A 13,427-nucleotide genomic window follows, 5' to 3' on the forward strand; every position below is an offset into this window, starting at 1 on the left:
AATGAACATTTTGCGCGCATAGTCTTTCTTCACTATCATTTGATAGCAAACAGTCCTATGTTGATCTCTAATAGGCAACTTTCACATATATCGGTAACTGACACAGCGTTCACACACTAGCGAAGACATCAGGCGGGGCGGCTAACCGAACGCGCTGACAATTCATGGCACAATAGTAAGTAATTCTAGAGCACGCGACTCCGTAGACTTTTTTCTGTAAGCGATAAGAAAGCGAGGCACTCTATGGCGCACGCACAACTGAATGAGGTCGCGCTTCCAGAGGAATTTAAATACCAAACTTCAACCGCACACAAACACGTTTGGCTTTTTGAGTTTATTTTAAGTTTTTTCACTACATATCTACAATCGTTTTCCCGACTTCATGTCGATACTTTTGCAATATCATCACACGATCAATAGATAGTGACAACGCGCGCATCAGATAAGCACTACAACACATAGAAAAGTCAACCAACGTTTTTAAACATGCTTTTGAGAGACAATAGAAAGACGCATATAATATAGTCCTCTGTATCATTTATTTTTAGATATTCCCCGGAGGAAGGCTTAACGCCGAAATGCATTGGGATATGTAACATTGTGACATTGGTAAATACGATGCATCATTGAAATGACAAAGAATTTCATGATATAAATAAATGAAACTCAAACCATTGACAAATCGTCAAGAAACTTTATTGAAATGAACTTGAGAAACTATTACAAAAATCGATACTCCAGTGCCCAGGGGACACACCCAACCTTTGAGGGTTTTCTACTCATCTTTAAATTCAACAGACCACACAGAAAACACTTGATTAATAAAGCTGTGACTACCTGCTCTGATCCTAGTGGATGTAGGCAGGCCTGTTGGCAGACAAGGCCAGGCAAGCTTGCAGGCCTAGGATTCAAATGGCTGCCAGCCACATGGCCAGGCCCAACAACATCAGAAACCCACCCCAAAAAACACATTTCCCAACTCAATTCAATGCCATCCATGCCCTAAATGATGTCTAAATTCAACAGACCACACAGAAAATACTTGATTAATAAAGCTGTGGCTACCTGCTCTGATCCTACTGGATGAAAGCAGGCCTGTTGGAAGACCAGACCAGGCAAGCTTGCAGGCCTAGGCTTCAAAATGGCCACCAGCCACATGGCCAGGCCCAACAACATCAGAAAGCCTACCCCAAAAAAACACACTTCCCCAACTCAATCCAATGCCATCCATGCCCTAAATGATGTCTAAATTCAACAGACCACACAGAAAACACTTGATTAATAAGGCTACCTGCTCTGATCCTACTGGATAAAAGCAGGACTGTTGGCAGACAAGGCTAGGCAAGCTTGCAGGCCTTGGCTTCAAAATGGCCACCAGCCACATGGCCAGGCCCAACAACATCAGAAAGCCCACCCCAAAAAAACACACTTCCCCAACTCAATCCAATGCCATCCATGCCCTAAATGATGTCTAAATTCAACAGACTAGTATATTGGGAAATATTTGGATAAATATCTACAACCAAGCGTCACCAAATTATCTACTCATATCAAAGACACAACGGATTTCCTCAATAAATTTCAAAAAGTCACGAAACACAAGAACGAATCCATCTTAATGTGCACTATAGATGTTAAATCCCTCTACACATCTATCCCACACCAATTAGGTTTGGAAGCAGTAGAACAAGCACTCCTTCAAAGTGAATACAGTACGGATTTACAAGTTTTTTTGATGGAACTGATGTTTTTCACACTACAACATAGCTATTTCAAATGGAAGACAAACTGGGTTTTGCAGAAGACTGGTACATCAATGGGAAATTGTGCCGCTCCCACTTACGCTAATATTTTCATGGGAATGTTTGAAGAAAAATTCATCCTAACTAACCCAACATGGCAAACTCATCTAAAAATTTTCGTACGATTCTTAGACGACATTTCATGCTATGGAACGGATCAATATCAATACTCACTAAGCTACTGGATGAACTGAATGACATAGATCAAAGAATTCAATTTACCTTTGATATTCAAACAGACACTATCAACTTTCTGGATGTAAAAATTATACAGACCAACGAAGGATTTCATACAGATGTTTTCAGAAAACCAACTGACAAAAACAACATGCTATCTTACGACAGCTTTCACCTGAGTTCTCTAAAAAACAACATGCCATTCACGCAAATACTCAGAGTTATCAGGATAGTATTTGATCCCAATACCAGGATGACACGAATTAATTAAATGCTTAAACGTTTTCGAAATAGAGGATACCCAGAATTCATTTTGCAACAGGCAGAAAATAGAAGCAACACCATCAACAGGATTACAGCATTATCAGCCACAAAAAAACCTATCGACAATCGCACCACCATAGTCTCCAAGTACTCGATAATGAGTAAATGCTTTAAAAATATCATCAAAAGACATTGGCCAATACTTAAAGTGGAACCCGATTTTAAGAATATCTTTGAACAAGAACCCATCTTCGCGTACACTAGAGCTAAAAACTTGGAAGAAATCATCAAAACCCCAACAGATCAGAACTCACAAATCCAATACAAAGGAACAACAGCATGTTGGAATTGCAATAATTGCAATAACATCATCCCGGGCTCTAACATCACACACCCCATGAAAGGTTATATCATTAACCTCAAAGTAACGGCCACATGTGATATTGCGAACACGATATACCAACTAAAATGCCCATGCGGTAAAACTTATGTGGGACAAACAGAAAGGAAAATTAAAACCCGCATAAATGAACATAAAAGCAACATTAGAACCCAGAATCTCAAATCTACAGTGACGACTCACTTTTTAGAAGCAGGACACAACATCAGCCAACTGAAATTCAATATTTTGGAAATTATTGTAAAAGTGGAAGGCAAAGACAATCATAAAACTCTATTACAACGAGAAAATTATTGGATTCGAACATTAAATTCGATGAAACCATATGGAATGAATGACCGGATGGAATTTACATGTTATCTCTGGTTGATTGAACTCATTAATTGAATTTATTAACACCATTATATGTTTATTGTTTTTCTGTTTTATTTGTTTATCAATGAATGAACATTTTGCGCGCATAGTCTTTCTTCACTATCATTTGATAGCAAACAGTCCTATGTTGATCTCTAATAGGCAACTTTCACATATATCGGTAACTGACACAGCATTCACACACTAGCGAAGACATCAGGCGGGGCGGCTAACCGAACGCGCTGACAATTCATGGCACAATAGTAAGTAATTCTAGAGCACGCGACTCCGTAGACTTTTTTCTGTAAGCGATAAGAAAGCGAGGCACTCTATGGCGCACGCACAACTGAATGAGGTCGCGCTTCCAGAGGAATTTAAATACCAAACTTCAACCGCACACAAACACGTTTGGCTTTTTGAGTTTATTTTAAGTTTTTTCACTACATATCTACAATCGTTTTCCCGACTTCATGTCGATACTTTTGCAATATCATCACACGATCAATAGATAGTCACAACGCGCGCATCAGATAAGCACTACACCACATAGAAAAGTCAACCAACGTTTTTAAACATGCTTTTGAGAGACAATAGAAAGACGCATATAAAATAGTCCTCTGTATCATTTATTTTTAGATATTCCCCGGAAGAAGGCTTAACGCCGAAATGCATTGGGATATGTAACATTGTGACATTGGTAAATACGATGCATCATTGAAATGACAAAGAATTTCATGATATAAATAAATGAAACTCAAACCATTGACAAATCGTCAAGAAACTTTATTGAAATGAACTTGAGAAACTATTACAAAAATCGATACTCCAGTGCCCAGGGGACACACCCAACCTTTGAGGGTTTTCTACTCATCTTTAAATTCAACAGACCACACAGAAAACACTTGATTAATAAAGCTGTGACTACCTGCTCTGATCCTAGTGGATGTAGGCAGGCCTGTTGGCAGACAAGGCCAGGCAAGCTTGCAGGCCTAGGATTCAAATGGCTGCCAGCCACATGGCCAGGCCCAACAACATCAGAAACCCACCCCAAAAAAAACATTTCCCAACTCAATCCAATGCCATCCATGCCCTAAATGATGTCTAAATTCAACAGACCACACAGAAAACACTTGATTAATAAAGCTGTGGCTACCTGCTCTGATACTACTGGATGAAAGCAGGCCTGTTGGCAGACAAGGCCAGGCAAGCTTGCAGGCATAGGCTTCAAAATGGCCACCAGCCACATGGCCAGGCCCAACAACATCAGAAAGCCTACCCCAAAAAAACACACTTCCCCAACTCAATCCAATGCCATCCATGCCCTAAATGATGTCTAAATTCAACAGACCACACAGAAAACACTTGATTAATAAGGCTACCTGCTCTGATCCTACTGGATAAAAGCAGGACTGTTGGCAGACAAGGCCAGGCAAGCTTGCAGGCCTAGACTTCAAAATGGCCACCAGCCACATGGCCAGGCCCAACAACATCAGAAAGCCCACCCCAAAAAAACACACTTCCCCAACTCAATCCAATGCCATCCATGCCCTAAATGATGTCTAAATTCAACAGACCACACAGAAAACACTTGATTAATAAAGCTGTGACTACCTGCTCTGATCCTAGTGGATGTAAGCAGGCCTGTTAAGACAAGGCCAGGCAAGCTTGCAGGCCTAGGATTCAAATGGCTGCCAGCCACATGGCCAGGCCCAACAACATCAGAAACCCACCCCAAAAAAACACATTTCCCAACTCAATCCAATGCCATCCATGCCCTAAATGATGTCTAAATTCAACAGACCACACAGAAAACACTTGATTAATAAAGCTGTGGCTACCTGCTCTGATCCTACTGGATGAAAGCAGGCCTGTTGGCAGACAAGGCCAGGCAAGCTTGCAGGCCTAGGCTTCAAAATGGCCACCAGCCACATGGCCAGGCCCAACAACATCAGAAAGCCTACCCCAAAAAAACACACTTCCCCATCTCAATCCAATGCCATCCATGCCCTAAATGATGTCTAAATTCAACAGACCACACAGAAAACACTTGATTAATAAGGCTACCTGCTCTGATCCTACTGGATAAAAGCAGACCTGTTGGCAGACAAGGCCAGGCAAGCTTGCAGGCCTAGACTTCAAAATGGCCACCAGCCACATGGCCAGGCCCAACAACATCAGAAAGCCCACCCCAAAAAAACACACTTCCCCAACTCAATCCAATGCCATCCATGCTCTAAATGATGTCTAAATTCAACAGACCACACAGAAAACACTTGATTAATAAAGCTGTGGCTACCTGCTCTGATTCTACTGGATGAAAGCAGGCCTGTTGGAAGACCAGGCCAGACAAGCTTGCAGGCCTAGGCTTCAAAATGGCCACCAGCCACATGGCCAGGCCCAACAACATCAGAAAGCCCACCCCCAAAAAATACACTTACCCAACTCAATCCAATGCCATCCATGCCCTAAATGATGTCTAAATTCAACAGACCACACAGAAAACACTTGATTAATAAAGCTGTGGCTACCTGCTCTGATCCTAGTGGATGAAAGCAGGCCTGTTGGCAGACAAGGCCAGGCAAGCTTGCAGGCCTAGGATTCAAATGGCCACTAGCCACATGGCCAGGCCCAACAACATCAGAAACCCACCCCAAAAAAACACATTTCCCAACTAATTCCAATGCCATCCAGGCCCTAAATGATGCTTGAAAATGGAATACATTCAAAAAACACCAAAGGAACAGTTGCTTCATCATGCACACACCCATGAGGCCATGACTAGCTCGGGCCTACTACTGACTATTACTACCCACAACATTTTTAAAAAAAGGAATGTTGATAGTTACCAAAAATAAATTGTAGGTACAAAAAATGCAATGCCCCCAATCAAACAGACACAACAACCACTTACTTGTAAAATATCCAAATAAAAAATCCTCAAATCCAATTGCAATGATGCAGCAGACAAACAGAGTAATCTTTCCAGCTCAAAATCCAAAGGCAGAATGAGCAGGAGATGGACAAAGCACTGGGAGGAGCCTGCTGGACAGGAACAGGAAGTTGGAGATTCTGTGGCACTTCCTCCCTCTCCCCACCTTTTTAAAAAAGGACTCTTTGCACAAAAAAGGACAGCCAAATGTCAATCTGAGGAGTTGTTTTCATCCAAAATCATCATTTGCAGAAGGTTTCAAGCTGCTAGAGCTGATATTCTTCTCCAAATTGAAAATTTTACATGTTCGAGCTCTCGAGCTTCACATTACTTCCGCCGGATGTCGATGGCGTGTCCAAAATGACTTGATCGTGTTCTCTCGCTCCCTGTCGCGTTGGATATGACGTGTTCGGGGTCTCTTTCTCCTTTTCGCGTTCGATTAGACGTGCCCGCGTCCTCACGCTCTCGCTCGCGGTGGAGAATGACATGTTCGAGATCTCAATCTTCTCATAGTCTCGCGGTGCATGATCGCGAGAAGAAAGACGTGATCGCGCGACAAATGACGTGATCGCGCGACAAATGACGTTAATGCGGGACAGCGCAAAATGGCTACCAACAATCCAACATCTCGTGGAGAACGCGACCGGGTCGGGAAAACTTGTCGGCGAACGCGGGGATTCAGGTAAGGCGATCGCGCCCACGCGAGAATGTATTTTTTTACAGCGCGAGCAAGAAACAAATTACCGCTAAGATGCGAATTGTGGAAATTTTGACATTTTCGCGCTTTCCGCGGAACGCAAAAATGCCAAATTATCGCAATTTCCACGAGCGGAACGGAATTTTGGCCCAGGCCTAGTGGAGAGCCAGTAACAACAACACCGACAAACTACCTACAAGGCTGCACTCAGACGCTAGCACCAGCAAATAAGGGACACTAAGAACATAGCACTAATGGACTTCATCTGAGGAAGCACCAACAGCTGCAAGGAGATCTTCTCGATCATTAAAGATTTCACCTTTCCCTAGTCACTGTCAACATCACTCCCTCCCAACAACTCTGAGACAACCTATCCAACTTCTTTCCCAGCAAAATTGCAAACATCTACAGCAACTTTGCACACCAATCCAACCCCAGATAACTCGTTGGTAACCTCCCCACTATCAACCAAGGTGGCCATCTGACTGAATGAACAACCCCCTACCAGAAATGAAAAAGCGTCAGTCATGCGGACCACCCACTCAGGGGCACCAATGGACCAATGCCCCCACTACATCTACAACCTGGGAACATCACCAATCTGTAAACTTTCGACCCATCTCTCGACTCCCCTATCCAGCCAAATTGATTGAGAAGGCAACCAACAAGCAACTCACAACCCACCTCGAACTTCACAATCATCTAGACAGCAATCAATCAGGATTAAGAAATAACCGCAGCACTGAAACAGCACTCATCTTGGCCACCGATGACATTTGAATCATCCTGGACCAAGGAGACACAGCAGCCCTCATCCTGCTCGACTTCTGTGTGGCCTTTCACACTGTCTCCCATAACACCCTCATCAGAAGACTCCACAAGATTGGAATACAAGAATCCGCACTCAAATGGATTTGTTCCTTCCTCACAAGAAGAACCCAAAGGGTCAGGCTGCCACCGTCCACATCAGAGACCAAGAAATTGATATGTGGAGTCCCAGAGGGATATTTCCTCAGCCCCACACTTTTTAACAAATACATGACACTGCTTGTCAACATCATCCGATCACAAGACATCTCTTACGCCGATGACACTCAACTCATCCTCTACCTGACGGACAAGACAATTACCACCAGAACCAACTTCACCAACTGCATGACCCTGGTAGCAGATTGGATGTGAACCAAAAGCCTGCAGCTCAACTCCAACAGAATGGAAGTACTGGTTTCCAGCAGCAAGACATCCCCATGGAACTCCACCTGATGACCATCGGAGCTAGGACCAACACTCACAACCAGAGACCATGCAAGAAATCTAGGGTTCATCCTAGATAACAAGGTCAACATGACTGCTCAAGTCAATGCAGTGTACACCTCCTGCTTCCACATCCTACGCATGCTTCGAAAGATCTTCAGATGGTTGCCTCATAATACCAGACGAACTGTCACACAAGCGCTCATTAACAGCACTCTTTATGTCGGAATCTCCAAACAGCCTCTATACAGACTGTAGATCGTCCAGAACACCTCTGCAAGAGTCATACTCGACCTCCCACGCCACACCCACATCTCCACAGAAAGCTTTGCTTTCCCCAACTCCTTATTGTGTATATATATTTTGAGCAGCACACAGCTGTAGGGTTCAAACCTTTTGAGATCCGGCTGGATCTTTTTTACATCCCAGAACACAGTGCAGCCCCCACGTTTTTAGACTCTTACAGCAACCAATGTTGTTTCCTCCCAACATGTACATTACTTACACCATCTACAAATCATGGCTGAACAACTGGGGATTGGATACACAGATGACATTGCATCAGCCATATTGGCGGGCCCATCCCTGCTACCTGACACAAACATCAGTCAAAGCCTCACCCAGGTGCAGAACTGGGATGAATTGAAAGAACTGAAACGCTGTCAGATGAGAGTCCTCCTATACGGAGCCATCATGACAGAATATCTTCGTGGAAATGCAGCACCAACAGGATTGTTGGTCACGAACGCACCTAGGATATTCCCCAATTTAAAAAGTAATGGTCACTAATCGTATGGCGCTGCTCACGTGACTGGTTAATCTTGATCATCAACACGGCCATACGTCTCTCAGATGCCATACTAATCAAAATAAAAACCAGTGAAGACCACCTATTAACAGAGATTAAGTTGACTCTCTATAAAAAGAAACTCGAGGAGGTCAACAAAAAAAGAACTGAACACAAAGATTACCTCATGCAAAGTAAGATCTCCAAATTACAAAAGGATTTGAAAAATTTTTGCCATGAGAAGGTATACCCCTATATAAAAGACGACTACAAAGGTCAAGAGTACTCTGACACTGGATCATTGCGTAGCGGTCAGTCAGGATCATCGGACTCAGAACAAGAAGACTGGTCAAGCGACGGATCTAACAGAAGCTGGCAAGGGAAACCAAGAAGACCACGGAGGGGCGGATACAATCAGAGATATGGACATACGCAGATGAATCCATGGCCAGGCCTGTTTGGCCCTGTTCCATACCATGGTCCACCACAATATCCCGCGGGACCTTACTTCCAACCTGATTTCAACTAGCATTTTTTAGGACAGGGTGGAAGGAGAGGCAAACGAGGTCGACGGGGCAACAGAAGAATACAGTGGAAGGAGGACAGGACTGGAGCAAACACAAGAAGCAACACAAGAGGCCAACAACAGCCAGGGACAAGCATGATGAGGGATTAGTCGTGAATCTCACGGCTACTGCCCTAACCACAGATGAGATTGCCATTCTGGAGATGGGTCTTGGATTTGTTAAAACAACCACCTATCTGGATAAATTCCAATTACGATGCGAATTGGGCGATTTCTTCAGAAAGATCAGGCTGAAGACGTTTTTCTTAGACAAAGAGAGACCACCAGATGATGACAGCTACACCGACCTGAGACTCAAGTCTACCTTTTTTCCTCCATCATCCATGATGCCCCCAGAGGTATTAACTTTCGAGGAAGCAGTAGTCAAAGAGGTTGATCAACTCCAACCAAAGAGGAACACATTTAACAACTTGAGCAACAAGGAGCGAACCGCTCTTGAAAAATTGAGAAACAGGACAGAAATAATCATAAAACCTGTTGACAAGGGCGGAGCAACTGTGGTCCAAAGTACAAATGCTTATAGGACTGCATGTCTCACCCTGTTGGCTGACAACAAATTTTACAGAATGATCAACCGAGACTCTACACAACGGCTCAAGAAAACTATCTCTACATTAACAGCAGATGCCCTTGAGAAGGAATGGATTACCAAAAAGGAACATGGTTTTCTCAACCAAGAGGATCCACGAATACCGCTGTTTTATACGATACCCAAAATTCATAAGGGGAAAATACCACCTCTGGGCAGACCTATTGTCTCGGGTATAGGGTATACTGACTGCTTTTTACACCCTCTTCTTTAAGTTTGAAAACCAACTATACCTACAAGTCCATGGCACTTCAATGGGCAGTACATTTGCTCCTAGCATCGCCTGTCTGTATATGAGCTCTTTTGAGGACCAATACATATGGACAACAAACCCATACACCAACAACATCTGTAAATGGTACAGATATATCAATGATATCCTTTTAATTTGGAAAGGCGATAGGCACAGTTTAAAACAATTCACAGACTGGATCAATGGGTTAAACCCACTTTTACGCTTCACCATGAACATGAACAGAGAGAAGATTTGTTTTATGGACATCAATCTATATGCGAGTGATGGTACACTGACTAGTTACCTGTACACCAAACCCACAGACAGGAACAGCTTATTAAGATTCGACAGTGCACACCCACGTGCCCTCAGGGAGAGTCTTTCAGCTGGCCAATTTTTACGAAAACAGAAACTGAAACAGAAAGAGTACCCTGTGAAAATTATTGAAAAAGCAAAGAAGAGAGCACGTAGTGCCCCGAGAGAGGCCCTACTTGAAACCCATTAGAGGACACAATCAGAACAAATTATTTGTGTCACAACATATAATTCATCTTTGTTAGAATCCGGGGTCTCTGGTTGACGCAGGTATGCACTTGCGACAAGCAGGGACCCTTTCCTCTAAGTCAGGGCAAAGGATTACTCTTAGGAAATAACCCCTGCTCACCCTCTAGGTAACGTGGCGCGAGCAGTCAGGCTAGATTCCAGAGGGCATGAGGTTAAGCATTTAGGATGTCCCACAACAATCACCACCCCACCACACAGAGACACAAGACTGTACTTTGTAAAAATAAAGCTCTTTATATAAAAGACTCTTCAAGCAGGCTTCAAAAATTCAGTTCTTCACTTCAAAAAGGGGGTTCCAGTTACTTAGATCAATGTTCCATGAGGCAACAGTTCTTAAAAGGCAATTTTAGCAGCAAAGCAGACTTCTTGGGGTCTGTGCGCACCGTAGTGCTGAAGGTACGCTTCGTACCGGTGTCAGTACGCGCCGTACCTACTTTGGTACGCTCCGTACACCACTAGTACGGTTCTTTCGTCGTCGTATGCTTCCCGCGTGAGCAAGCGGCTATCTATTCACACTGTACGGGCCTTACAGGTGCAGGGACGTGCCGTACGGGCTTGGTGCGAACCGCTCAACGCCTCACGCTTCCCGCGTGAGTAGCGTAGCGGGACGACAGCGCAGTACGGACCGTACAAAGGAAAGTACGCGTCGTACAGGGGCGCTTGGGGCTCACAGTACCTTATTCTTGGGGGCAAAGTTCGTGGCGGCCTCAGTAGTCTGTAGAAGGGCGTCCCGCATCGCGTTGCAGTCCCGCTTGGTCAGTGGACGGCGATGCTTCGTGGGGTGCCTCAGGACGTCACGGCACACCTCGAGGTGGGAAGCAGAAGGGGCGGCTCGGGGGTGATTTTCAGTGCGCAGCGCTGTCGGCTTCGGCCAGATGGGGTGAACTGGCGTGGCAATGCTCCTCACGGTGGTCTCAATGGCTCGGGGCCACAGAGGCTCGGGGTTTGGACGCAGGCAGTCTCTCCTTACGTTGCGAACTCCGTCTCGAGGGGCAGCTGTTCACTTTGATCAGGCCAGGCCGTCACGGTGCTCACAGCAGCACAGGCGGGCAGAGGTCACGGTGCTCAGCGAGATGAGGCCACACAAGTTCTCTGGGGTCAGCGTTCGCAAATCACCAGTCGCAGCTTCCTTTCTTCCAGGGAGGGTTAGCGCCCACTGTTCCTGGGGCGCAGTTCAGGGGGCAAGTTCACTAGCAAGCCCTTGGAGATTGTTCAAACAGCACAAGTTGATTTAAAAGTCTCTCTCAGTCTTTTCCTCTCCTTCTTGCAGCAAGGCACCCACCACAGGCCAGTCTCTCAGGCTTAGAGACAGTACTCCTCCATGCAGCTTTCCCAGGTCCTTCTCTTCAGGCCGAGTTTCTTCTTGGATTAAACAGGATCTCATTTCTTAGGAGCAGGGCTCCTTCTTTTCTACACAGTTTCTTTTGTTCTTTGTCGCCAGGGGGCCTGTGCCTGGCTCAGTCCGGTTTTGGAGCACTTTGTTGTGGTGACTCCGCTCTTTCCTTTCAGTGCACAGGGCAGACACATTAGCCGCTCCACAGGGGGCGGAGCCAGCATTGTGGCGGCAGAGCACAGGTCTATTCAGAGTCAAGGTGTACTACTCCCACCCATCCTGGTGTAATCTCTCTACCCACCACCTGGCAGCCAGCCTGTCTCCTGGAATTCCCCAGCCCTGCCCCTCACTGAAACTAGGCAGCACACACACAAAAAGCAGAGGCGGACTGAAATGGCCAAGCAAGTAAATACTAACTTTCTAAAAGTAGTATTTACAAACACAGGATATTAAAATAAACTTTACTAAAAGAAATATTTTATTATTCTGAGTTCAGGCATACTAAACTTGACTTTCTACCATGTTCTCTGAGTCCGCTGGGATTATAGCGTATAATAATTCCAGCAGCCCATTCTGGCCTATGGAGAGCAGGTAGCCTTCAATAGTGAAAAACGAAAATGGCTGTAATTCACTATTAGGACATGCCACACACATCAGGGCATGTCCTACCTTATGCCTACCATGCACCCTGCCCTTGGGCCTACCATAGGGGTGACTAATATGCAGTTAAGGGAAGGTTTAGGGACTGGCAAGTAGGTGCACTTGCGCAGTCAGCATGACAGTACCAGACTGCACGCAGGCTCTGCAATGGCAGACCTTAGACACATTTTACTAGGCCGCTTCTGTGGGTGGCACAACCAGTGCTGCAAGCCCACCAGCAGCATTTGCATTTACAAGCCCTGGCACTCCTGGTGCACTTTACTAGGGGCTGATAGTAAACCAAATAAGCCAAACATGGACACCAATCAACATCAACATTTTACCATAGGGAGAGCATATGCACCTTAGCACTGATCAGCAGTGGTAAGGTGCCCAGAGTCATAAAACAGCCAACACCAGGTCAGAAAAAAATACAGGAGGAAGGCAAAAAGTTTAGGGATGACCCTGCAAAAAGGGCCAAGTCCAACACAACCCCCTTCCAGCCAAAACGCAGGGTAGACCAATCACCACTGTGATGGTCTTCCCTGCTTGGGGCGATAGAACAAGGACCTGGCCCGCAACTGCAGGGGCAGACTCCAGTTCTATGCCAATCTGAACCTATTGGACTCCCTCTGTCCATACTCTCAGGGCCCACCAAGCCAATCCATGGGGAACCCTTCTCCTCACCTGTGGACACCACCTGTGCAGCACCTAACCTTAACTGGCCCACAGGTGTGTCCCAACAGACAGACAGCAAAATGCTACAGTGGCCACTGACAGTAGTCTGGGATGAGACCCAGGCCGTATGCCTCTCAGG

The sequence above is a fragment of the Triturus cristatus genome, chromosome 3_2 (assembly GCF_964204655.1).
Source record: "Triturus cristatus chromosome 3_2, aTriCri1.1, whole genome shotgun sequence".
Lineage (NCBI taxonomy): Eukaryota > Metazoa > Chordata > Amphibia > Caudata > Salamandridae > Triturus > Triturus cristatus.